Source organism: Herpailurus yagouaroundi, unplaced genomic scaffold, assembly GCF_014898765.1.
Source record: "Herpailurus yagouaroundi ecotype Mexico unplaced genomic scaffold, PumYag 29, whole genome shotgun sequence".
In the NCBI taxonomy this organism is placed as follows: Eukaryota; Metazoa; Chordata; class Mammalia; order Carnivora; family Felidae; genus Herpailurus; species Herpailurus yagouaroundi.
This window is the reverse complement of record NW_024412377.1, coordinates 76,611,982-76,637,992: the sequence shown is the minus strand read 5'-3', so window position 1 is coordinate 76,637,992 and position 26,011 is coordinate 76,611,982. Positions and strand designations below refer to the sequence as shown.

The window sequence follows — 26,011 nt, the reverse complement described above, 5'->3', positions numbered from 1 at the left end:
CCAACTGGCAAGGAAGAAGTAAAACTTTCACTGTTTTCACACAACATGAAACTCTATGTAGAAAACCTGAAAGACTACAAAATATGCTAGAACTAATACACAAATTCAGTTAAAATCACATGATACAAATAAACATACAGAAATATGCTGCATTTCTATATACTAATAATGAAGCATCAGAAAGAGAAATCGGGGAATCGATTCCATTTACAATTGCACCATAAACCATATGATACTTTAGGAATAAACATAACCAAAAAGGTAAAAGATTATCCAGACTCTGAAAACTATAAAACACTGATAAAAGAACCTGAAGAGGACACAAAGAAATGGAAAAACACTCCATGCTCATGGACTGAAAGAACAAATATTGTTAAAATGTCTATACTATCCAAAGCAATACATACATTTAAATGCAATCCCTATCAAAATACCCCCAGAATTTTTCATAGAGCTAAAACAAAAAATCCTAAAATTTGTATGGAACCACAAAAGACCCTGAATAGCCAAAGCAATCTTTTAAAAGAAAAGCAAAGCTGGAGGCATCACAATTGCAGACTCCAAGCTATATTACAAAGCTGTAGCCATCCAGACCATATGATACTGGCATTAAAAAAGACACATACAGGGGAGCCTGGGTGGCGCAGTCGGTTAAGCGTCCGACTTCAGCCAGGTCACGATCTCGCGGTCCGTGAGTTCGAGCCCCGTGTCAGGCTCTGGGCTGATGGCTCAGAGCCTGGAGCCTGTTTCCGATTCTGTGTCTCCCTCTCTCTCTGCCCCTCCCCCGTTCATGCTCTGTCTCTCTCTGTCCCAAAAATAAATAAACGTTGAAAAAAAAATTAAAAAAAAAAAAAAAGACACATACAGACCAATGGAACAGACTACAAAACCCAGAAATGGACCCACAACTATATGGTCAACTAAGCGGGAAAGAATATCCAATGGAAAAAAGTCTTTTCAGCAAATGGTGCTGGGAAAATTGGACAGTGACATGCAGAACAATGAAACTGGACCCCTTTCTTACACTATACACAAAAATACATTCAAAATGGATGAAAGACCTAAATGTAAGACGGGAAACCATCAAACTCCTAGACAAAAACACAGGCAGAAACCTCTTCGACCTCAGCGGCAGCAACTTACTCCTAGACATGTCTCTGGAGGCAAGGGAAACAAAAGTAAAAGTGAAGCAATGGAACCTCATTAAGATAAAATGTTTCTGCACAGTGAAGGAAACAATCAACAAATAAAACTAAAAGGCAACTGATGGAATAGAAGATATTTGCAAGTGACGTATCTCATAAAGGGTTAGTATCCAAAATCTATAACTTATCAAACTCAACACCCAAAAAACAAACAATCCAGTGAAGAAATGGGCAGAAGACATGAATAGACATTTTTCCAAAGAAGACATCCAGATGGCTAATAGACATATGAAAAGATGTTTAACATCACTCATCATCAGGGAAATACAAATCAAACCTACTATGAGATACCACCTCATACCTGTAAGAATGGCTAAAATTAACAACACAGGAAACAACAGATGTTGGTAAGGATGCAAAGAAAGGGGAACCCTCTTACACTGTTGGTGGGAATGCAAACTGGTACAACCACTCTGGAAAACAGTATTGAGGTTCCTCAAAACATTAAAAATAGAACTACTCTACAAGCCAGCTATTGCACTACTAGGTGTTTACTCAAAGGATATAAAAATATTGATTCAAAGGGACACATGTACCCCGATGTTTACAGCAGAATTATCAACAAGAGTCAAATTATGAAAGGAGCCCAAATGTCCACTGACTGATGAATGGATAAAGAAGATGTGGTATATACATATACAATAGAATATTATGCAGCCATAAAAAAAAAAAGAACGAACCTTGCCATTTGCAACCACATGGACAGAGCCAGATTGTATTATGCTAAGTGAAGTAAGTCAAAGAAAGACAAATACCATGATTTCATTCAACTGGAATGTAAGAAACAAAACAAACAAACATAGGAAAAGAAGAAAAAAAGAGAGGTAAGCAAAACATAAGAGACTCTTAACTATAGAAAACAAACAGGGTTGATAGACATGGGTGGGAAATGGCCTAATGAGTGATGGGTATTAAAGACCGCACTTGTGATGAGCATCTAAGTGATGAACCCTTAAATTATACTTCTGAGCCCAATTTAACTCTATATGTTAACTAATTAGAATTTAAATAAAAATTTGAAAAAAAAAAAGAAAAGAAAAAGGGCATTAGAAAAAAGTTAGGGAAACCTGAATGAAGTATGGACATCAAGTAATAAGTATAAACATTAAGAGATGATATATCGGGGCGCCTGGGTGGCGCAGTCGGTTAAGTGTCCGACTTCAGCCAGGTCACGATCTCGCGGTCCGGGAGTTCAAGCCCCGCGTCAGGCTCTGGGCTGATGGCTCAGAGCCTGGAGCCTGTTTCCGATTCTGTGTCTCCCTCTCTCTCTGCCCCTCCCCTGTTCATGTTCTGTCTCTCTCTGTCCCAAAAATAAATAAAACATTGAAAAAAAAATTTTTTTTAAATATTAAAAAAAAAGAGATGATATATCAACACTAGTTCATTAATCATTAAAAATATAGCATACAAAGTAATATCTTAATGATAGGGGGAAATTGAGGCACCTGGGTTGCTCAGTCCATTGAGTGCCTACTCTTGATTTTGGTTCAGGTCATATTCCCAGGGCTGTGGGATGGAGCCCCATGTCAGGCTCCATGCTGAGTATAGAGCCTGCTTAAGATTCTCTCTTTCCCTCTGTCCCTTTCTCCCACTTGCCTTCTCTCTCTCTCTACAATAAAGTTTAAAAAATAATAATAGAGGGAAATGGTTGTGGTATATTTGGTATATTTGGAAATTCTCTCATACCTAATACTACCTTCACAATTATTCTGTATATCTAAAATTGTTCTAAATACCAAGTTTAGTAAAAAAAAAAAAAAAAAAAAAAATTACAATTACAACTAAAGTCTTACACTTTCATAAAAATTAAAAATTAAAATATACAGCAACAATATTAATTAGTCAGATAGTATGAGACATGTAAGAATAGACAGAAAAATGTAGAAGAAACTTTAATATTCATCTTTCTCAGTCCAAGAGTGAAAATTATTAAAAATAAGCAAGGATACACTATAAACACCAAATGTTGGCTAACTTGACAATAGATGATATTTAAAATAAAAATAAAAATAAAAATAAAATAAGCAAGTATAGATAAGACCTAAACAATATTATCAGTAACACTGCATGTAGGGAAACATGTCAAATTCTATACTATGATGAAATTGTGTCTTCTATTTTTAGGTCCCAAGGACAATTCTAAAAAAATCGACCAAATATTATGCTATAAAAATATTTATATACATTCCAAAGAGTAAATAACAATAACATTCTATGGCCAAAATGAAATAAACTAGAAATTTATAATGCGATAGAAAATGAAAATGCACATAAAAAATTGAATTCAAAAAATTTAAACTTAAATTTTTAACTCTTAAATTATTTTTGGATCAATAATTTTGGAATTATGAAAATGCTCAGAAATTATGATACTAAAAAAATACATCAAAATTCATATTCTACAACTAAAGTAGTACTTATAGGAAAGCATCTCATTCAAACAAAAAAAGAACCAAATAGAAAAAGGAAAATAAAAATTAAAAATATATAAAAATAAGTCACATTCTGAGTTACCCCCAACATTCATACTACTGGAGCAAGATGAGCTTATGATAGAATATCTATGGAGGAAATAAAATGCAAAAGAATATCTAGAAAAAAAAATACTAAAAAGGGAATACAATGAGGAGAACCCTCTAATTAAAGCAATAAAGAATTAACAAATGACTAGAAATATGATTAATGAAATAAAAAATAATAAAGTTAATAAAAAGTAAATCCTTTGAAATAATCAATAAAATAAACTACTGACTAACATAATGAAAAAGCAGAAATTACAACTATACAAATGCACGGAAAAAAAGGAAATGAACTAAAAGGAGATGACTTTTAAATTTTTTTTTTCAACGTTTATTTATTTTTGGGACAGAGAGAGACAGAGCATGAACAGAGGAGGGGCAGAGAGAGAGGGAGACACAGAATCGGAAACAGGCTCCAGGCTCTGAGCCATCAGCCCAGAGCCTGACACGGGGCTCGAACTCACGGACCGCGAGATCGTGACCTGGCTGAAGTCGGACGCTTAACCGACTGCGCCACCCAGGCGCCCCGTGAGATGACTTTTTAAAATTCACAAGAGACTACTTAGAGCAAATTTCTAGCAAATATATTTGAAAAACAAGAAATTAATTCCCAAGACCAGATAGTTTCAGAGATCAATTTTGCCAAAACTTTAAATGTTAAATAATAATGACAATTATAATAACAACATACATACCTAATGCCATTTAAATTATTCCAGAATATAGAAAAAGGATTAAAAATTACGAAAATATTTTTTAAGTTATTCATTTATTTTGAGAGAGAGAGAGAATGAGAACATGAGCAGGGGAGGGGCAGAGAGAGAGGAAAAGAGAATCATAAGCCGGCTACACACTGTCAGTTGTAGAGCCTGATGCAGGGCTGGATTTCAGGAACCATGAGATCATGATCTGAGCCGAAATCAAGAGTTGGACACTTAACGAACTGAGCCACCCATACACCCCATAAATTACCAACTATTTGGTAATATTGATACCACGTGAAAAAGATCAACAACAGCAGAAACTAATAGACCAATCTCATATCTAAGTATCAATACAAAAAATATATTAGCAACAAAATCCAGCAACATATTAAAAAATGTAGCATGACTCTTTAAAGATGCATGCTTTGGAAATTTATTAAGAATATTTAATAAGTTAGATCTAATTAGAAAACTCAACGATCACTTTCATAGATTTTAAGTAGACATATGACAAATGTCAACAACAAATCACATAATCAACATAAAACAGGAATAGATATGTCTCTAACATGATCAAATAAATATATGGGCATGTAAGTATGGATATATACATGCATATGCATATGCACATACATACTACTAAAGTCAGAAAGAAGTAAGACAAGGATACTCACTATCTTTGCAACTTTTCAATATTGTATTGTGGGGAGAAAGAACCTTGAGGCCTATAATCAAGGATCAAGAGGTAAAACTATCTCTATACGCAGAAATTACAAATTCTTTCAGGAACAGTGAAAAAAAACAATGGAAAAACTACTAAAAACAGTAAGAAAATTTAATAATATAAGTTTATTTATAAATATAAAATTAATATATGATAAGTCAGTAAGTATCACATGTTCAAGTTGGATAATGTGATAGAAGAGAAAACAATTTACAATAGAAAAAAGAAACTAAATACACCTAGAAATAAATGTGAACAAGCTGTATGAAGACTACTGCCTACCTAGTATCACAGTGAAGCAAGTGAGGTGGGGCAAAAAAATACAGTTTGTCACAGAGGTGAGGTGCCACAGAAAGATTCTAAATATGAGCAGCAATCTCTGTATGTGGAGAAAAAGGTAAAAGCTCAAAAATTTACGTATGAGGAACATCCATCTCAACTAGAGAGAATCCCTGCTTGTCCAGAACAGGGTTCCAGTTCCTCTCCTACATAAAATATGTTAAGCAAGAACTCCCAGGTGGTCCTCTGAGAGTCCCCATCGTAATTCCTGGGACCGTGAATAGGACATTACTACATCTTTGATTACGTTACAGTGGCAAAGAGTTTTTGCAGAATAAGATTATTAATCAATTGACTTTGAATTAGGAAGGAGATTATCTGCTTGTGCTCGATCCAATCATATAAACCCTCTAAAGCAGAGGTCTTCTTCCTCTGGCAGCAGCAGCATATGTCAGAAAAATCTAAAGCCAAATAGAGATTATACGAGCTGCTGCTGGCTTTAAAGATGAAAAGGACCAGGTGCCAAGGAATGTGCAGAGCTTTTAGCTGATAGAAACACTCAATGATGATTGTCAAGGAAATGGAGATCTCAGTTAAACAATTCCAAAAAATTACTTCACAGTAATTACTTCAACAGTTTAATGATTACTTCATTACTGATTATTTCAACAGTTTAATGAGCGTGGTAAGAGATTCTTCTCTAGAGCCTCAAATGAAAAGGTAGTCAGCTGACACCTTGAGTTTGAGAGTCTGATCAGAGAACCCAGCTCAGCTGTGCCAAACTCCTGATCCATGGAGATAGTAAGATAATACATTTGTGCTGTTTCAAATTTAGTTTGCATAATATGTTATGCAGCAATAGAAAACTAATACAAACATCTCATAAAAAATTAGCCAAGGAATAATTTGCCTCATTCAAACGTAAATAATAAACAAAGAGGAAAAGCAAATGACATGGCAAAATAGTCTCCAGGAGAATGTCACTATGATGTAGATTTAAAAATTACCACATTGCCATACTTTAAAAGTGATGACAACAATTGCTTCTTTTTTTTTTAATTTTTATAATCTTTTTTTTTTTTTTTTCTTTTTGAAAGAGAGAGAGAGAGAGTGCAAGTGGGGAAGCAACAGAGAGGCAAACACAGAATCCAAAGGAGGCTCCGGGCTCTGAGCTGTCAGCACAGAGCCCAATGCTGGGCTCAAACTCACGAACCATGAGTTTATGACCTGAGCTGAAGTCAGATGCTCAACCAACTGAACCACCCAGGTGCCCCAACAATAGCTTCTTAAAAGCAAAAGCTGAAAACAGGGATTTAAACTTTTCTTTTTTAAATGTTCATTTATTTTTGAGAGAGACAGACAGACAGAGCATGAGCAGGGGAGGGGCAGAGAGAGAGGGAGACACAGAATCTGAAGCAGGCTGCAGGCTCTGAGCTATCAGCACAGAGCCGGATGCAGGGCTCAACCTCAGAAACTGAGAAATCATGACCTGAGCCAAAGTCAGACGCTTAACTGACTGAGCCACTCAGTCACCCCTGAAAACAGAGATTTAATAAGCTCATAAATGTGATGAATAAGAGAAGTGGAAAAAAATGGGCTGAAAAAACTCAGAAAAGGCATGAAACAAAAATGAAAACTACCGCAGAAATAAAAGTACATCAAAATGGGCAAAAGAAAGAATAGCACTATAAGAATCACAAAAAGACAGAATATATATTTGTGACTTGAAATATAAACAAAATTAAGTACATAAAAACTAAGACTTAAAAGATTAGAGAGAAAATTATAGACATGAGATCCAGACAAAGAAAATCAAACATGTGCATAATCAATCAGAATAGTAGGGGTGCCTGGGTGGCTCAATCGGTTGAGCGTCCGACTTCAGCCCGGGTCACGATCTCGCGGTCTGTGAGTTCGAGCCCGCGTCAGGCTCTGGGCTGATGGCTCAGAGCCTGGAGCCTGTTTCCGATTCTGTGTCTCCCTCTCTCTCTGCCCCTCCCCCGTTCATGCTCTGTCTCTCTCTGTCTCAAGAATAAACGTTAAAAAAAAAAAAAAAAATCAGAATAGTAAAAAGCATCTACTCTGAAGTAAAACTTAGGAAACTTTCCCGAAATAAGTGAAGGCCGATCTCTAATTTAAAATGGCATAGAGGGGCGCCTGGGTGGCGCAGTCGGTTAAGCGTCCGACTTCAGCCAGGTCATGATCTCGGGGTCCGTGAGTTCGAGCCCCACTTCAGGCTCTGGGCTGATGGCTCAGAGCCTGGAGCCTGTTTCTGATTCTGTGTCTCCCTCTGTCTCTGCCCCTCCCCCGTTCATGCTCTGTCTCTCTCTGTCCCAAAAATAAATAAAAAACGTTGAAAAAAAAATTTTTTTAAATAAAAAAAATAAAATAAAATGGCATAGAACATCCAGGAGAATTTGATGCAAGGCCTTTAAGACATTCCCTTATGAAGTTACTGGATTTTAAAGATAAAAAGAGACAAGTACAGTCAAGAAAAAAGATAGTCACTCATGTAGAGGGAAATGAACAACTTTGGTTGGCATCAGACTTCTCTAGAGCAACATTAATCTCATAAAGCAAAGGAATGATTACAAAAAGTAATCACTGAAAAATAATGTGACTCACAAATTTTATACTCAATCACTCAAATATAAAGGCAAAAGACAAATATATAAACATATTTCAAATGTCATAGAATTGACCTTTCCTGAAACAAACAAAAACAAAAACTACTAGAGGTATATTTCAGCCTACCAAGAAATATTGCATTCTGAGAAGCCATGGAGACCTGAAGACCATTGCATCATAAAATGTTAAATAATTTATTAAATTTCACTTGTAATAACATAGCTTTAAAAAATAGCTAGGTTTACCTATTACGTGAATTCTGCAGTATTATTAGTTGAGGTAACTACTTGAACCTAGAGTTTCAACATCTACTGAGAAATGAAAACATTTCTGACAAAGTATTTCCAACACTAATTTAAAAGCATGTGATTTGACAATACACCACAAGAGGGAGCGCCTATGCTGTTTATGAACATAGGGAGTGTTCCCAATAAAACCAAGGCTTAGAATTTCATTTAATGGACAAACCAGTGTCCACTCCTGCCCACTAACATATGCAGAAGCTAAAGGCAAAAGGTAAAAAGAAAACGTACATATCAAGGTAGGTGTAAGTTAAATATGAAGCTCAGCCCAACCCTTATTCCCACAGAGAGGCCCAAAGTTTACTATCCCCAGGCATTTATTTACCTTCCAAACCTTAAAGTTAAGAAACCATGTTTTCTTCTGGGCCCATCCTGCTGCCAGGGATAGGGCACGATGCTGCAGTTTGAGATGAAGATTTCACTCCCCCAGTCACATTTGGGTTTTTGCTTTTTGTTTTGTTTTGTGTTTTAATTTTCAGGAGGTGCTCCTGAGAAGAAACATAGTTTTATAGGGAACCTGGTCTGCCCAATTACCTGCATTAGGTAATTTGAGGTGGCTGACTTCAATCAAAAACAGCCTCTCTTTCTCCCTTCCCGGGGAATGACTACAGTTTTCTCCCCCAGCTCCCCTTCCCAGCTCCCAGCTACTGCCCTAAAGAAGGAGAAAGGACTGTTGCTTTTGTTTTTAAACCTGCTCAGGTCCAAGTCTCTAACCAGCATCTTCTGGCCTAGAGAGTGTAGATCATCCCCACATGCCTCTCTTACAACCTCTTTTCACTAATCCTTCCACCAATCTTTCAAAAACCTTTCTTTAAAAACATTTCTTTAGGGGTGCCTGGGCATAGTCAGTTAAGCAGCCAACTCTTGATTTCAGCTCCGGTCATGATCTCACGGCTTCATGAGCCCTGCATCGGGCTTTGCGCTGGCAGCAAGGAGCTTGCTTGGGATTCTCTCTCTCTGCCCCTCCCCTACTTGTGCTGTCTCTGTCTCTCTCAAAATAAATAAACTTAAAAAAAAAAAAAGCTTATTTAAAGAGAAAAACAAGTTAGCTTTGAGTCTGTATCTATGATATGGGTCCCTCTATGCCCAGGGCTAAGGGCAGCTGGTGGCAGAAGACCCGAGAAAGGAGTAAGAAAAATACTCTTCCTGAATATGAGGAACCCATATTCTGAAGCCCTCATCCAACTGATGTAGGAACAGGAGATGAGCCAGGTGGCACCAGGGACTTCTTAGGGTGCTATTGTTCATAAACGTAGAGGGTGGGTGGCAAACAGTTGCGCAAGGAATCTCAGACAATTCAGGACTCTAGCTTTGTGGGAACTGAAAAGATGACAAAGCCTTTGCCTATGTAATCAATCTGCCTAGGATGCCAGCCTGCTCACTCACCTCCTATGGGAACCTGAGTCAAGAAAGTGATTTTCAAAAGCAGCTGTAACAGCATCTATATCAAGATGCTGTAAATAGGGAGAACAACATACTTTTATTAAATTAAAATTAGGACACAGACCACAAAAGTATTTTCATGGTGCAGATGAAAAGTGTGAACACACATTACATCATGAAACAAAGCAGTTATTTATCTGAAGGAAGACAGCAAAGTGGAAATGAAATAACTTAGAAATGTGAGAGAAAGAAAGCAGAGATGAAACATGAGCTGGCAGAGCTCAGGAAAGAGAAAAATTAAAACCCCATACAAATGAAGATAAAATTGAAAGGGCCATAATGGTGAAGAGACTAAAAAATTATAATAACAGTCATATAGTATAGAAATGAGAAAAATGAGAGAAATAAATGATAAAGAAATAGAAGAAGTGTTAACTGTATATGGTGGTCAAAAGAGATCACATATACACATAATTTAAGTACCTGAGAAAAAAACAATGTCATGGAATAAAATACTCAAAGATATAATTTAAGAAAATGTCCCAAAAATCTAAAAATATGTATGTAAATCCATATACTTCAATTTACATAACTGGGTGCCAGAGAAACATGACATGAACAGTCATCACCAACACACAACCTGGACTGGACTTTGAAGAGACACTCCAAATTGCACAGATGTATGGACTACTGAGAATATTCTTTCTAGAGAATACCAGCAGTCTACTGTGTATCAAGTGTCACAAACACTTCTAAATGACTTCAGAATACAGGTGGCCAGAGGCTACTGAGAACAAAATAAGAATGGATAAGAAATTTAAAAATGTCAGTGGTCAAATTATGAATGTACAAATGAGAAACACTTTAGTTATGAATATGAATAGCACCTTCTGATAAGTAACATATAGACCTTTCACTAAAATGAAATATATCCTAGGGGCACCTAGGTGGCTCAGATGGTTAAGTGTTCAACTTTGGGTTTTGGTTCAGATCATGATCTCACAGTTAACAGTTCATGAGATCTAGCCCCACGTCAGACTCCATACTGACAGCTCAGAGCCTGCTTGGGATTCTCTCTCTCCCTCTCTCCCTGCCCCTCCCCCACTTGTGCATGCATTCTCTCTCTCAAAATAAATAAACCTTTAAAAAATAAAATGAAATATATCCTAATTTGCTCAGATTATACTGCTCAAGAGGGGAAAAAAATGAAATAAATAAATACAGTTATACTTTATGGTGCTTCTCAATACTCAAAGCTTTCACATACATTTCCTAACCTAACCTTTATAACTTTCTTTAATCATTTTATAAATGAGGAAACTGAAGCCCTAAGTCACATGCTTTGCATAGTCAGATTTTTCTAATATAACCCAGTACTCCGATTATAATCTTCTAATCCCCCGATGTATTCTCCGTGATCTCTAAATTACAATTTAATAAGCTGAACCATCACCTAGAGAATTATAAAGCAAAGTTTCCCAAGTATATTTTATGGAACCCTAAGCTTCTGAGAATTTCCATGAACCAAAGGCTTCTATGGTCAAATCAGTGAAGGAAATATTCTATTATTACACCCTCCTCTTAGAGAGTACTAAGCATGCATTTATACATGATATGATAAAGTTTTTCACATGCCATATATTCAAGTTACTTTTTTCTCCATTAATGTATAATACCTCACAGAATATGCTTATAAAACACACTTTTGAAGAATGCTGGTTTCAAGTATCACAAAAGGGTCAAGTAAAACAAAAGAACCTTACGTAATTAAATTTTTTAATTTAACACTTGTATAGATAACTCACAGAGTTAGTTTTATCAGTGATCACTTAATGACTCCTGTTGCCAAAATTTAGGATTTTGCCTTTCACCTTCTTTCTTACTACCCCTCTCCTTTGAAATGAACATCCAGAGTCACAAATGTAGAAACTGAGAAGATGATTCCAAATCTCAATTTTAACCTTCCAGTATCTCTTATGCTCTAGAACTGTACTTCTAATGCCAGATTTCTACCTCATATGCCGAAAAAAAATTCATCACCATTCTCAAAAAACCACATTCTCTGCCTGACTTTCCAAAAACTGTTTACAACATCTATTTTCTAGTCAAGTTTAAAACATAAAAATCATCCAACATCATATTCGTTGCCTAAAACGACCACACCATATGCTTTTCGGCCTGAAACTATACCCATTGTTCAAGTCCAGTTCAAATTCCACTTATTATTAAAAGTTTTCCCAAGTTGGCCAAAGGAAACTCTTTTTCTTCATTTACTATCTTTCTTCATTCAGTGACAATGAACCCTGAAGTTTTAAGTTGCACCAGGTTCTTGCTTATCATGCCTTACTTATATTTGATCTTTATCTATGTTAACAGCAATAACAGTTATATTTGCTGAATGGTCATCTTATGCAAGATCCTTCCCTATCGTGTATTATCTAATCCCCAGAAACATCATATGGAGGAAGTACTGTTACTTTCCACATTTTACAGAAGAGAAAAATCAGGACTAGATTAACTACTTGCAAAATCTCTAAGACTTAAGAGCCTAATCTTTTAACAGATTCATCTCATGGTTAATAATGACATAAAGTACAATTAATTGGTTACATAAATAATTTGGGATGTAAATTCAAAACATTTCTGTAAGGGTTTCTATAAAAATAAAACAAAAGCAAAAACTTTTAATATAATTTCTTATAGTCAATCTACTTATCTTCTCTAAAATACAAACCCCTGAAAAATAGAATCCAACACACTATGAATCTAATAAGAATGACCACAAATGCATAAAACCTTTGTAAAACATTAGAAAATCCTATGTATAATCTTTACCAAGAAATCTGAAATGTCTTAAAATAAATATATTGACTTTAAATTGTACAAAATTCTGGGGTGCCTGTGTGGCTCAGTCAGGTAAGCTTCCGACTTTGGCTCAGGTCATGATCTCATGTTTCGTGAGTTCGAGCCCGCCTAGGGCTCTGGGCTGACAGCTCAGAGCCTGGAGCCTGCTTCGGATTCTGTCTTCCATGCTCTCTCTGCCCCTCCCCCACTCACACTCTGTCTCTCTCAAAATAAATAGATATTTTAAAAATCTTTAAAAAATTATACAGAATTTGTATGGATCTATGATTCTGAATAAATTGAAATGGGAATCACAAGTTTACCTCTAAAATCAACCTATCTGAATGTTTTTTTCTGGAGAATTTATGTCAAAACTCAATCAAAAACAATCAACACTTTTGTGTTGTTTAAACTATTCCAATATAGGGAAGAAAATATAAAACTTCCCAATTTGCTATAGAGTATTAGCACAACCTCATTTCAAACAAGTCATTTGTAAGGAGGAACTTTAAATCAAAATATTTTTAAAAGACTAAAATTAGAAAATATGTATGGATATTTTTTATGTATCAGGTAACACTGCAGTGGAATACAGACAAAAGGAATAACTGAAGGAAATTTAACTTTTTTTTATAGATATAGATTGTTTTATGGGGTTGATTCTTTACAAAGGAAGACTTAAGGGAACAAACAGGTATTAACACCACTAGGCAGTTACCAAAACACTGCAGAAAGTGCATCTTAGGTTAAGGCACATACCAACTTCTGCACCAACTCTGGTGGGAAACACACCAGGAAAATAAACACTACAACCTCTTTCTTTCCAATATGTAAACTCCCACTGACTAAACCCAACTAGAAGCCAGAGGGCAAAAGTGCTATAGTCCATGGGGCTTCTTCTCTTAAACAGGGTGATAAAATGAATGACAGATCTCAAAGGACAAAGGATATACACCACTGTCCATTCTTTTTTTTTTTTTTTTTTGGTTTCTTAGTATCCATTTTTATCTTTGTCCAGATGAAAAACATATCTCCCGTAACACAAGAAATCCACAAAAACCTATCAGCAATACATCATCCTGGGGTAATACCAATCCAGTTATTCTCCCACCTGAAATCAACAATGAAATGTTGGTTATCACCAGTAGTCTTCACAAAAGGTGTCAGAGAAAAACACGGGCAGTAGGATAATTAACAAGATCTATAGTACTTCGTTTTATAGCTGGTCAGAAAGCCTGAGATGACAAACATCCCTTCCTTTCCTGTCATCCGGGCTGTGTTCCCTTTACTTCCTTCCTGTAACTCAACAGGCCTGAGATATTACATAGCATCTACAAGTCTTCAGCTGTTTTATCTCTGCTTGCTTGCCATAGTTATCCTTTTAACAAGTACTATTAGGTATGGGAGTGTTAAGAGTCACCCAACTGAATTCTCTCAGTCCAAAATACATTTTCTTGGACACTGTATAGAAACAACCCAATTTCCCTTCCCCTTAGTAACTAGAACCTATCATTTCTGCCAGTTCAGTGACCATTTTCTCTTCCTGTTGATTATTTAATATAAATAGATAAAAATATAATTAGGGTACATTCTCAGCTTTAACTTTAAAGAAATAATGACTGTGTTGTCTGATAGAAGCATGAATCCTTTGGGGACTAGGACTCCACGAGTCCAAGGCAGAACGCAAAAATTGCATAAATGGATTTTTACAGTAGAAAAGGCACTAATCCTTTGCCACTCCTTAGGTCCTTACCCTATGCATTCTGGCTATAAAGGATCCAGCAAAACAGAGTGGTTTCTGCCTTATTCAACACATACACCATGTTCACTAGGGTAGAAAATTTTATTCTGCAAATTATAACATAATAGACATCATTCTAGTAAATCGGTGATTTCTGGGTTTAGGGTACACAGGAAGACACACTGGTGAGTTTCATGAGCAGGAGTTTGCTACCATACTTCTTTTGTTGCAAATAAGTTTCTTTGTCAGAAATGATGCTGTGTAGAATATAATAATAATGAATAAGGCATTTCATAAGTCAAACAATGTTGAGTGTCGATAGAAGCACTGAAGGGCAGTGAAAAGAAGTTCATATATAGAATATATAGTTACATCAGGCAGATAATTTGCAACAAGGAGAGATATATTTTAACCACTTCTGGGTATACTGGTTGCTCTGGGGAATATTGGCATATCGGTAGCTCTCAGGACTGAGCCCCACGGTTGGTAAATTAGGCAATCCATATGCAGTGGGGGTAGATAGACCAGTCTTGATGAGGGAAAGGCATGTTTTTGAATCCATGCTTATACCATGATGGGTACTTTCTACATGGGACAATTCCACAAGACACTGAGTGACATTCACTCTACAGACCAACTTTGTTCCTGATTGAAAACCTCTTCCACAAAGGATACCCTTAAGTGAGCATTAACAAGTAACAAAAATATCTTTACATTCACGTACACAGTAATAAAAACAAGTAGCATACAAATTCGAGATGCCTACCTATATGGTTACTTATGCTTTCCAAACCTACTTGTATCTACCATTTCATTTAATAACAAATACTTCTTCACATGTCTAATTTTATGATTTTTTACAGTAGATAACACATACCTCATCATGGGGAGTTCAGGTCATAATCATGCTTATGTCTAACACGCCAGCATCTAGTAGCAACCCGAGTTTCTTTTTTTATTTTCAATGTTTATTTATTTTGAGAGAGAGAGCGTGCACACCCATGGACATGCATACCCCTCCCCCCACACACACACACGTGCATGGGGGAGGAGCAAAGAGAGGGAGAGAGAGAAGCCCAAGCAGGCTCCATGCTGTCAGTGCAGAGCCCGATGCAGAGCTCAGTTTCATGAACCATGAAATCATGACCTGTGCCGAAACCATCAACTGAGCCACCGCCCAGGCACCCCAAGAGTTGCTTTTCAAATGGAGAACACTGTAAGCAGACAAAAGTGTGGTCTTACTACAAAAACCTAGCGGCCTCACTGTGGAGGCCTGTCAGAGGCTCCCTACATCCTCCCTGTCTGCTAAAAACGATACCTATACGTGCTGCAAGAACTTTACCTTGTTTAAGTTCCTAGTCAATTCTGGAAACCTTAGACGTTACCTAATAAATACATTACATTAATGTATACAAATGAGGTAGGTGAGGTCTCCTAAATCCCAAAAAGTATACCAAGGGCTATTCAAGTGTAGAATGTACAAGGTGCAAAGTGGATACCACAACATGGCCCAGGCCCTACTGTCATGGTAAGCTGCTGATGTCTTTGTGGCTTTTCTCTAGCATACATATACTTTACTAAGGCTTCTAAAATATTTCAACTAACCAAGTCCAATTAGCTTAATACCATCAGTATGAAGTTCAGCATGACGTTCTATGGGATAGTATTATGATCACAGTACCTCCAGACCAGAGTTTCTCAACCTTGGCACTAGTGACATTTGGTGCTAGATAATTCCTTAATATGGCAGGGGCTCTTCTCTAGGCTTTGTGGGATGTCTATCGGTGTCCCTGACCTCTACCCAGTGAGGCCAGTAGCACCCACCAATTCAGTCATAACAATCAAAAATGTTTCTAGAAATAGAAAATTGGCCTCAATTCACAACCACTGCTCCAGATCACATTATACCAAAGAGCAAGACGACATATGTAGTAATCATATAAGAGAGTGGTGGTGTATTCTTGTTCCTCCACAGAAAAGCAAGCTATCTTGATTATCTGTGCAGTTGAAAAGTGAAAGAAAATATTTGCCACATCAAGAAATACATATAAGATGTCAGGCTCTATGTTGATTTGCTCCAGAAAAGGTATCAAATCTGGAAACGTGGCTAGTAGTATTATGTTTACTTTATGATTTAAAGTTATAAAAAATAAAATCAAAATAAAATTATAATTAGTATTATGTTTACAGTGATCTAAAGTCATTTTCCATGACTTTCCCCTACATTTACACCAAATTCATAAAAAAAGTGAGAATGTGGTAGGAATCACCACACCTACAACTTTCAGATCTTTGATGGTATCACTAAACTTCTTAATTCCCTTAAGGAATAGTATTACTTCTGGTTTACTATCTCATTTAGGGGCTTCTAATTATTTCTTCCTACCATAAGATCACTCAATCCACAGGTCAGATAATCAATGTGGGGATTCTACCAGTTAGTGTATCCACTACCTTTCTACATCCTAAGACTAGAGACAATTACAGGATGAGGATCTCACTGTGAGAGCAGTTTTGGACCAAGTCTATCATTGGACCTCTATTAAGTCCCATTCTTAACAGTGGAGCATGGCACTATTCTAGAACTCCAGAGATCAGATCAGTTCAGAGCCATTACCTAATCACCTCCAGTGAGTATGAATACTGCCGTTCCCCTTCAACACTGGATAAGAGGCTTTAGGATGGGTTTAGGGAAAGAGAATGCATCATATACTTCTGGCTTTGTTGTAAAACTCTTCAAAGAGATCTAGCCTCCCTCTCAATAATGAACTCTGTGTCTGTAAACTAGATTAGGTCTGGGAATTGGTAAAAGGGTTGTGAAGCCCTACAGTATTGACTCAGATTGGGTTTCTTCCCATGAGACTTAGAATTTTCCCACTTATATATGTCAACTCAGTCTCTGAAACTTGTAATGGGGATTGGAGCCAACCTTGCCTCTGAAAGTCAGCATATCCCCTTAGCTTCTATCTCTCTAGGATCTGGATGGGCAAATGAAGAATATCCAGTACAACTTATAAACTACAGGTCTTTCAATATTTGTAAAAAGCAAGGGTTACAATAAGAATATAAGATTCAATTAAATTTCATGGCAAAAACCCTGGGTGTTAATTCAATTTATTAAACACTGACAGAGTAGGTAATATTTTAGCTACTGAAAAAGATGAATTATGATCCCTGCATTCTCCCCAGAATTCAGTCTAATGTAGTAACAGTGGTAATTAATACTATAAAAATTAAAGCCTGACAAATACAAAATTTATATGCTCGAAATATTATAGTAATAAAAATAGACAAAAGAAAATTAAGCATAAATGCCAAAAAATGAACAGGAAATATCAGAATTTAACAAATTAATATGAAGAATGGATAGAAATCATAGATTAAAGATAGCAATAAGTGAAATTTAAGTGAAAGTAAATAACATTAGGACTGGAGAATATACTTCAGTTTGAAGTAACCAGAATTCTGTCACCAAGATTGTATCCTGAAAAATGTCATATTTAGCAAAAACAAAAGACCAATATGTCCTCTTCTTAATACCACTGAGTCAATTTTAAAAATTCAGACAAAAGGTAAAATAGTTTTTATTATAGCAACTTATTAACTGCTTTTATAAAATTGAAATTGTAAACATGACCAGATTGATGAGAAAATGGAGATAATAGGAAATACAATCTCTGAAAAGAAAATGCCATGGCTATAGATAATTTTTCAATAAAGAAATGTTTTTCACATTATGCCCAAGGACCCCATGAACAATTTAGTTCTATTCAAGATCCTTAGAATTATTGCAAGAAAGAAATACAGTAAGTTTGTTTATTCATTAACTTTCTGAAACAGTTCCTTCCTCCCTTCTTCCTTTTCATGTGGCAGGCTCTCTTGTGCATTATAGGATGCCCCTTTCCTTATTCAACAAATATCTGCTGTCTACCGTATGCCAAATGATATGCTGAACAATGGTGCGAGCTTGTGCTGAAACTCTTTTTAAGTAACATAATTTAATATCCTACAGAGCTTTACGGGACATTGCCTTTCTGCCTCTTCCAATAACCCACATAACTGACAGTAATGACATTGTGGGTGGCCAGTGGATATCTGCCAAGTACTTTGGATGGACTGAAAGGGAACAGTAAGATTAGAACTTTAGAGTTGGAAGAGACAACTGCTTCGCATTCAAATCGTATAAAAGGTAAAATTCAGAAGGCCTTTGTGAGCAACAAAGATCAATTAAAACAAACTGTGACATGGATAAAAACAAGGCTCTGGCCCCATTGTTGATATCATTAAATGGATTAATGTGGCACAAGGAAATACTTTTAATTGGAAAATACAGCCTACATAAAAGTACCTAAGGGTATGACTCTCCCATTAGTCTGACAGGCTTACTTAAGTCCAGAGAAAGGCATGAGTTTAAGAAAGATACTCTCTATAACAAAACTAAAAATGTGGTCATTGGCACATATACCTGAATCAATTAGATAAGAAACTAGTTTGAAACCATTACGTCGTACCAAATGAACCACCAGCCCCTTCTCAGAGAGATTATGACTGAATGAGTATTAAAATGACCCTTAGTCCCAAATTTTATAGGTAAGAAACCGGATGACACAGATTCTAACCACCCAAGGAGTATATTCTCCATTTGCCACCTTCAAATATAGCCAAAGATATAGCTGTTACTTAATTAAGATGAACATCATTATTATTCATTGCTACTAATTAACGAGCACTTACCATGCACCAGGCACTGCCTATCACTGTATGTTTATAGTCTCCTATGAGGTAGGGGTTACTGTCATCACCAGGATTTATAATAAAGCTTACAGTATAGGGCCACATAGTGTTCAAGGAAAAATTTAAACTCTGTTTTGTCTGACCCTAATATTCTTGCTGTACTGCATACTTTCACTCATGTGTTAATAATATTAAAATAAAAGGGAAAAGATACTTTAAAACACACATTGGCTAATTTGTTCATTTTTAATAACAGTGACTTAGAAAATAGAATTTCCTCATTTCTTTGTTGCCACAAACCACATTTTTACCAACCTGAGGAAGCTACAAAAAGCATTGCTTAACTTTTGCCTCCCATACATTATACTGGTTAGTTACAACTATGCCTATGGTCAACTTGAATACCTTATCAGAGCATTTCCTTTTATTTTATACATGAAAACAAATAAGGGTAACCACTACTAACAGTCTATCAAAAAGCAATCCCTACATTTTAGAATCACCTTGGAAGCATGGTAGCTACATAGGGACATCAGCAGTTCAGCAACTAATTAAGGCAAAACCAAAAGTAGAATATCAAAGCATTTTGTTACTATTTCTGAATATGCTTCTCATTTTAGCTTCCTTTTTCACACTGCAAATTTTTCAGATCCCAAATCTTACCCATAAAGATCATCTATGCTTTGCTTCTGATAACACAATTCTTCCCATTTCAGTGGCCAAAGAAAGAGAAAATAACCCATTACTTTTAGGCCAAGTTTACGGCAAATGTGAGCAGAGAATCCCAAACTGCCTATCTGACATTATTCTTACTGCCTTCTGTGGAAGGGCATGTCATTAGATTCCTAAAATGCCTCCATTGAAAGGATCGTTTATTCATTAACGCACGTGACAACTCAACAAACCCTTCTTGAACACCTACAATGTATATCACATGCTGTTCTAGTGCTGGCAATAATGAATTTTATAAATTCAACCATGGCTTTCAAAATGACTTAAGACAGCACAGAACAGATTTTCCTAAAGCCTGTTCACCAAAACACTTACCTGGAGGAGAAAACATAAAATGAACAGAAGCAGAGTAAACAGGGCAAACATAACAATGGTCAATAAGTTCAGAACTGCATATATCACGTGCCCTAACTAAAGATTCACAAAATGCAATAACTCTTTAATGATGCAACAGAGATACTCCTTAAGTTTCATTTTCCCAACTCATTGAACCATGGAAAGTATTTTTAATATATTCTTAACATCTTCAGAAACTGCTCTGCAGATCATACTTTAGGAAATGCTGGGACATTATATTCTTTTGCTCAAAGGCATGGATTTTAAAATATCTATCTATCTACAAATTATAGCTGTGAGCAGGCAGAACTGAGTTTGTTGCTAACACCTCATTGACACATGCTTTCCTACTTAATTTTCTCTGTTGGTTTCCTCTATTTCAGAAACTTGGTCATTTGAATTTCAACCAAACTGGATACCTTAAAGGATCTAGTATTTCATGATGGATGTGAAACTTCTATTTCAAAGGAATTTATAAAGCAATAATACTGAAATGAAAAGAAACCTCTGTGCCCACACAGCTTTACAGAATAATTAAGCATCAAGATGGACATACGTTTCCCCAAATGGACTGATAAAATAACATGAGTAATTTTAAAATATATAAATTCCTGAGAACTACCCACACTGGCTAAATCAGGATCTTCAAGAGGCATTAAATAACAGTAGCAAGAATCCAAGGTAACTCATATAATCTAGGAAGTTTGGGGAAGCCCGAAGTTCCTTGTATGTGAAAAATTGTGGTGGTTTCATCTGGAGCACTGACTATCGTAAAAGTTAGTTCTAGCTCTTCTATTGTGTGTATTAAATTTTAAAATCTTTGAATCATCTGCTTTATTATATCATTACATTTTCTAAGATATCTTTCCTTTTTAAATTTCTGTTATAACAAAATTGAAATATAAGAAAAATAAAACTGATTTGTATAAGGAAGAAGGAATATCAAGAAAGAAGAACACTCAGAGGCCAAGCAAAATTAAAGCATACTGTATTAAATTAGTGATGGTAAAACTGTAAGATTCTTGGCCCTATGTCTTCTCCAATCTAGTCAAGTATTTCATGTTTAAAACAAATCCTTATGAACACAAGATATAAGACAAACAGTAACTAAAATTAAATCACACTGAGTCCCACGCTAGTCATTTTCCTAGTTCAACATTTTAAAGTCACCTTGCATAACTAATGTTCTTTTGTACAATGTTCTTCCTAAAATACCAATCTAAAACATTAGAAATTTAATGCTATAATAAATGGAAAGTGTTGAGAGCTACCTTTTTCTGAGAGAAAGGAATGAAAAGAGAAACATGAAAATAATATAAATCAGGAAAAATTATCCAACTATGGGTCAGTAAAGAAAAAGAGCTTTACTGGATTTAGTAATTACTTCTCTACAGTTTCTAAGCATTTACTAATGACTCCTTCCCAAAGGCTCAAAGAGACAAAGAGATTATTTTGCTTAACACCACTGAATTAACACTCATCAATAAGGAATTAAAAAATGCCTATATGAAAACAAAATGTTATGTTTTTTTATTACATTTTTTAAATATTTGAAAGTTATATTGAAATACGTCATAACAAGTTAAAATATATAAAAAGTGAGTGTCAAATATTATGTACTTAAGAATATTTTATGACACTATTCTATTTTCAGGTTAACATATATAAAAATTAGGCCCGAGAAGCATTTGTCTTAATTTTAATTCTTCCCTTTTTTTGTACCCAATAACAACCAAAACTTCCCTTTCATAAATGTTATTATCTCTGAAGTCAGATAATCGCTTAGGTTTTCATAAAAGCTTCCCTTAAAAAAATACTTTCCCAAACCTACTTAAATTTATTTTTTACAAGCTGTTTTCAAACACACTCTTCTACCGTTTGCTAACCCTCACCTTCTTTTGTGTTTTCCTCACACCTGTGGAAATTGTACATGTTTATCATATTTCACACTTTGTCTTCTTCTACTTACAAACTATATTATGTTACTTTAATCTCCTCTTATAGGGATGATCTCATTCAAAGGGAGCCCCGACTTGCTCTCAAGTTCAAAAACCAGCAACAACAAAAAAGCACACAAAGGAATATGCTAATTCTCTCAATGTTATATTACCTAAGAAAATTGTACATTCCTTGGTTTCTAATTTATTTACAGAAAGTTTTAAACTCTTTTGTATCCTTTTCCCACTTAAATCTCCTTTTCTTCTACACTCTCCTTAGACTTGGACAAATAATTCCGATTTTTGGTTATGGAATCCAAAATTTGCAAAACTGGTATAATTCACTTGAACAGACAAGTTATTATGTTTTTAAGAAAGTAAAGATCATTATAATTGGCTATTTGAAACTGGGGAAGAAATGGTTTAAATTCATAAAGATAATTCTGTAATATGTAAACACTTAAAAAATAAACTCAACAAAATATTTAAATTATCCAATATAGTTAATAAACCCACTATGAGAAATAAAAATTGAAAAATATTAAACAATGCATGAAAAATATTAGTTTTAGTTGTTATTGATCTATCTACGAAATCACCATGAAGTCATTTCACGTCATGTCCTAAGGTTCTACACTGTGAAAGAAGGAATTTATGATTTCTAACATTCCTTTTGTTTCTAAATGCCTGGGTTCCTTTAGATATGTGATGCGATTTCAGTCCTGAGTTTTGTATCTGTTTTATTGCAAACTCCTACACATACACACAAATATACCACAAAGAAATCCCTATTAAAGAAAACCTTCAAGGGAAAAACAATGCAAAAATTCACTAGGCATTTTTGTATACTGATTGTGGGGGAGTAACTGATATATCCCTTCCTAAAAGTCAATGTGGCATTATCTATCAGAAATTAGAATAAGGAAGCCCCTTAAACTCAATATTTATACTTCTAGGAATGGAGACTAAGGAGTAACTCACACACTTATATACACATGTATGCTCAAACATATATATGGCAACACTGGATATATAATATGCAGTAAACACTTAAGACTAAACCTGATTTCTTGATTTCCACGCCTAATTCTGTTCTTCTACATTTTAGTCAATAGCCCCAGTTGTTCAAGCCTAATATTATGAGTCATTATTCATTCCTCTTTCATAATTAATCTACCAAAAAAATCTTCTCTTTTTCCTTGAAAATCTATGGAAAACCAGTCACTCCTCTAGATCTCTACTGCCACTAACCCAGTCCAACCACCTTTCTCTCTCACCTGGACTAGTTGGTAAAAAAAACTAACTCTTGGGTGATTTTCTACCATTTACTCCCCATCCTTCAGAACAAGAGAAGCCAAAATGATCATTTCAAAATGTAAGATGATGCACATCCCTATGAAAAACTTTCTCATGGCTACCCACTGCACTTAAAGGAAAATTGAAATGCTTCATGTTGGTGTTTAACTGCCTCTCCAAGTTCATCACATGCGACATTTTCCATTGCTTTGATCACGCTGGCCAAAGTGACATTTCCTAAAATCTACCAAGCTCTTTCCTGCTCCAAGGCCCTTAACCATGTTCTTCTCCAGTCTGGAAAGCATCTTTCAAGGCCGGTTCCTTGTTATCCAGCTATTATTATAACAGCTTTCCTTTGCCCTTTTATACACTATTACTTCATATTATTTGTTCCTTCATACACTCACCTTAATCTTCAATTATCTTGTTTATTTATCAGCTTTGTATTTCTCCCCACTACTACATAAACCCTGATGGCATGAAACTGTTTCAATACTATTATCTCAGCACTATGTACAGTCCATATCAACAAATATTTATTGCATGAATGACAGAAGAGCAGCCTGAGTTTTTGTTTTCATTTGCCAAAGATAAGCTATTATTTAAATTATGAATCTTAGTTTACACTAAAAACTTCACACAACAGCCAATTCCTCTATCTAATCTACTTCAATTAAAATAATAAAAAACATCAATAAGACATATCAGAAATAACTTGGTGAAAATTTGCATAGTACACTATAACAAACTAAAAGTTTGTGATCTGGCAATAGCAATCTTCTTGGCTTCATCTCTGCTGCCCACCCACACACACACCTTAACTTGTGGCCGTTTCCCATTGAGAAATATAACTTGGTCAGATTAACTGCAATTCAAAGTGTGTATGGCAAGGGATGAAGCTAAGAAGACTGCTGAGGACAGATCAGCCTTCTGTACTGGAACAGGTGTTATGTTTTAGTTTAGAGAGTCAGGTATTTTATCAAAGTTCATATAGTTTAAGAACAAGTAGGGCATCTGATCAACTGGAAGAATGAGGGATTTGATTCAGTACAAAGTTTGGCAAGTAAATTCTATACACACAATAATATTTTTACTATCATAAAGTCAGTACCATGTTTCTTTTGTGACTACAATTAAGATTTTACCTTACTGTTAAGATTTCAATTATTTTTATTAAAGCCTAGTGTATACATTGTTCCTAAAACTACCCCCAGTGAAATTATGTGAAATTGGCCTTACACAATCTTTTCCATTCTTAGATAATGTACTAGAATCTACATAAGTGATCTTTCCACTGATAACATATTCTCCTTATCTCATTTATTCCAAACTCTACCATGCTTTAAAAACATGGTCTTTGGTCCTATATGCTTGCATATTCTATTTTTATTTCCAAATGAAGTCTGCTAACCTAATTAGTACACTCCTAAAACCATGCTACATAATATGTACTTAATTGTTAAAAATATTTTCCTATTTGTTATCATTCTATAATTAGGAATTTGGTCTTAGGAAATGTCAACACTTTAATATTAATTTTCAATATTAACATTTCACAAATGTAACAACTTTAACTTTTTAAAAATAATGCCTGTATTGCAGCAGTCCCCAATTCTCCTTTCTTCTTACTCTAACTAAGGCTTTTCTTCACTTACTAACTCCTGAAAGCTAATTTTATAGCCCTCTTCTTCTCAATATTTACTATTAAAAGTCCCTGGAAGGACAAAAAAAATGTTAAGGTCTTCATCAGCACATCCCTCTGGCTCTATCATAATTGTTTTTCCACTAAAACTAAATCTTTGGGGAGCACCTAGGTGGCTCAGTCAGTTAACCAGCCAACTTGAACTCAGGTCATGATCTCATGGTTAAGTTCAAGTGCCTTGTCAGGCTCTGGACTGACAGCTTGGAGCCTGCTTTGGATTCTCTGTCTCCCTCTCTCTCTACCCCTCCCACACATGTGCTCTTTCTCTCTCAAAAATAAATATAAATAAACATTTAAAAGAAAACTGATTCCTTGGAGGAAAAAAGAGGTAGAAATACAATAATATTTCCTTTTGAGCCTTTCAATAATGTACTCTTTCGTCTAACTGGAGCAACACATTAGATAAGTCATGAAGTTCTGTGTCTCTAAACTACAGTCATAGACATACAGCTAGCTTCAGTTCTTAGGAAAAGCTTCAGTTCTCCTATAAATTTCACCTCTCTTTACCTCAAGAATCAGGAATCAACATGTCCAGGGTGCAGAGCTATAAGCACAGAAATGAAACCAAAAACAGGAAAACTATAGATCTTAGAACCCCAATGAGATTACAAGTGCACAGGAAAATTGATCACTGCTTTTTGAGGAGGACTGTGTATAATATGGGGAATGCATATCAGATGATTAACAACTTTAATAACTACTGAAGGGATGAATGATGCAATCTATTTATGCAATCTCCTACTTCACACAATTCACATCAAAACAAAGCAGTAAGCAGTAGAGGAGACTAATCCTTTATCATACTTACCTGTACAAGTAAGTTGCAAGATAGAAGTAAAGGCCTTGTTTTATAGTACTTCTTAAGTTAAAACAGAAAGAAAGAAAGAAAGAAAGAAAGAAAGAAAGAAAGAAAGAAAGAAAGAAAGAAAGAAAGAAAGAAAGAAA

General features: G+C 35.4%; 1 protein-coding gene across 1 annotated transcript in view; it reads right to left on the bottom strand.

Moving 5' to 3' along the window:
• The window catches only part of SLCO4C1 (solute carrier organic anion transporter family member 4C1), a 74,212-nt gene that overhangs the window by 43,594 nt on the left and 4,607 nt on the right, over positions 1-26,011 (bottom strand). The gene's annotated exons all lie outside the window — the stretch shown is intronic.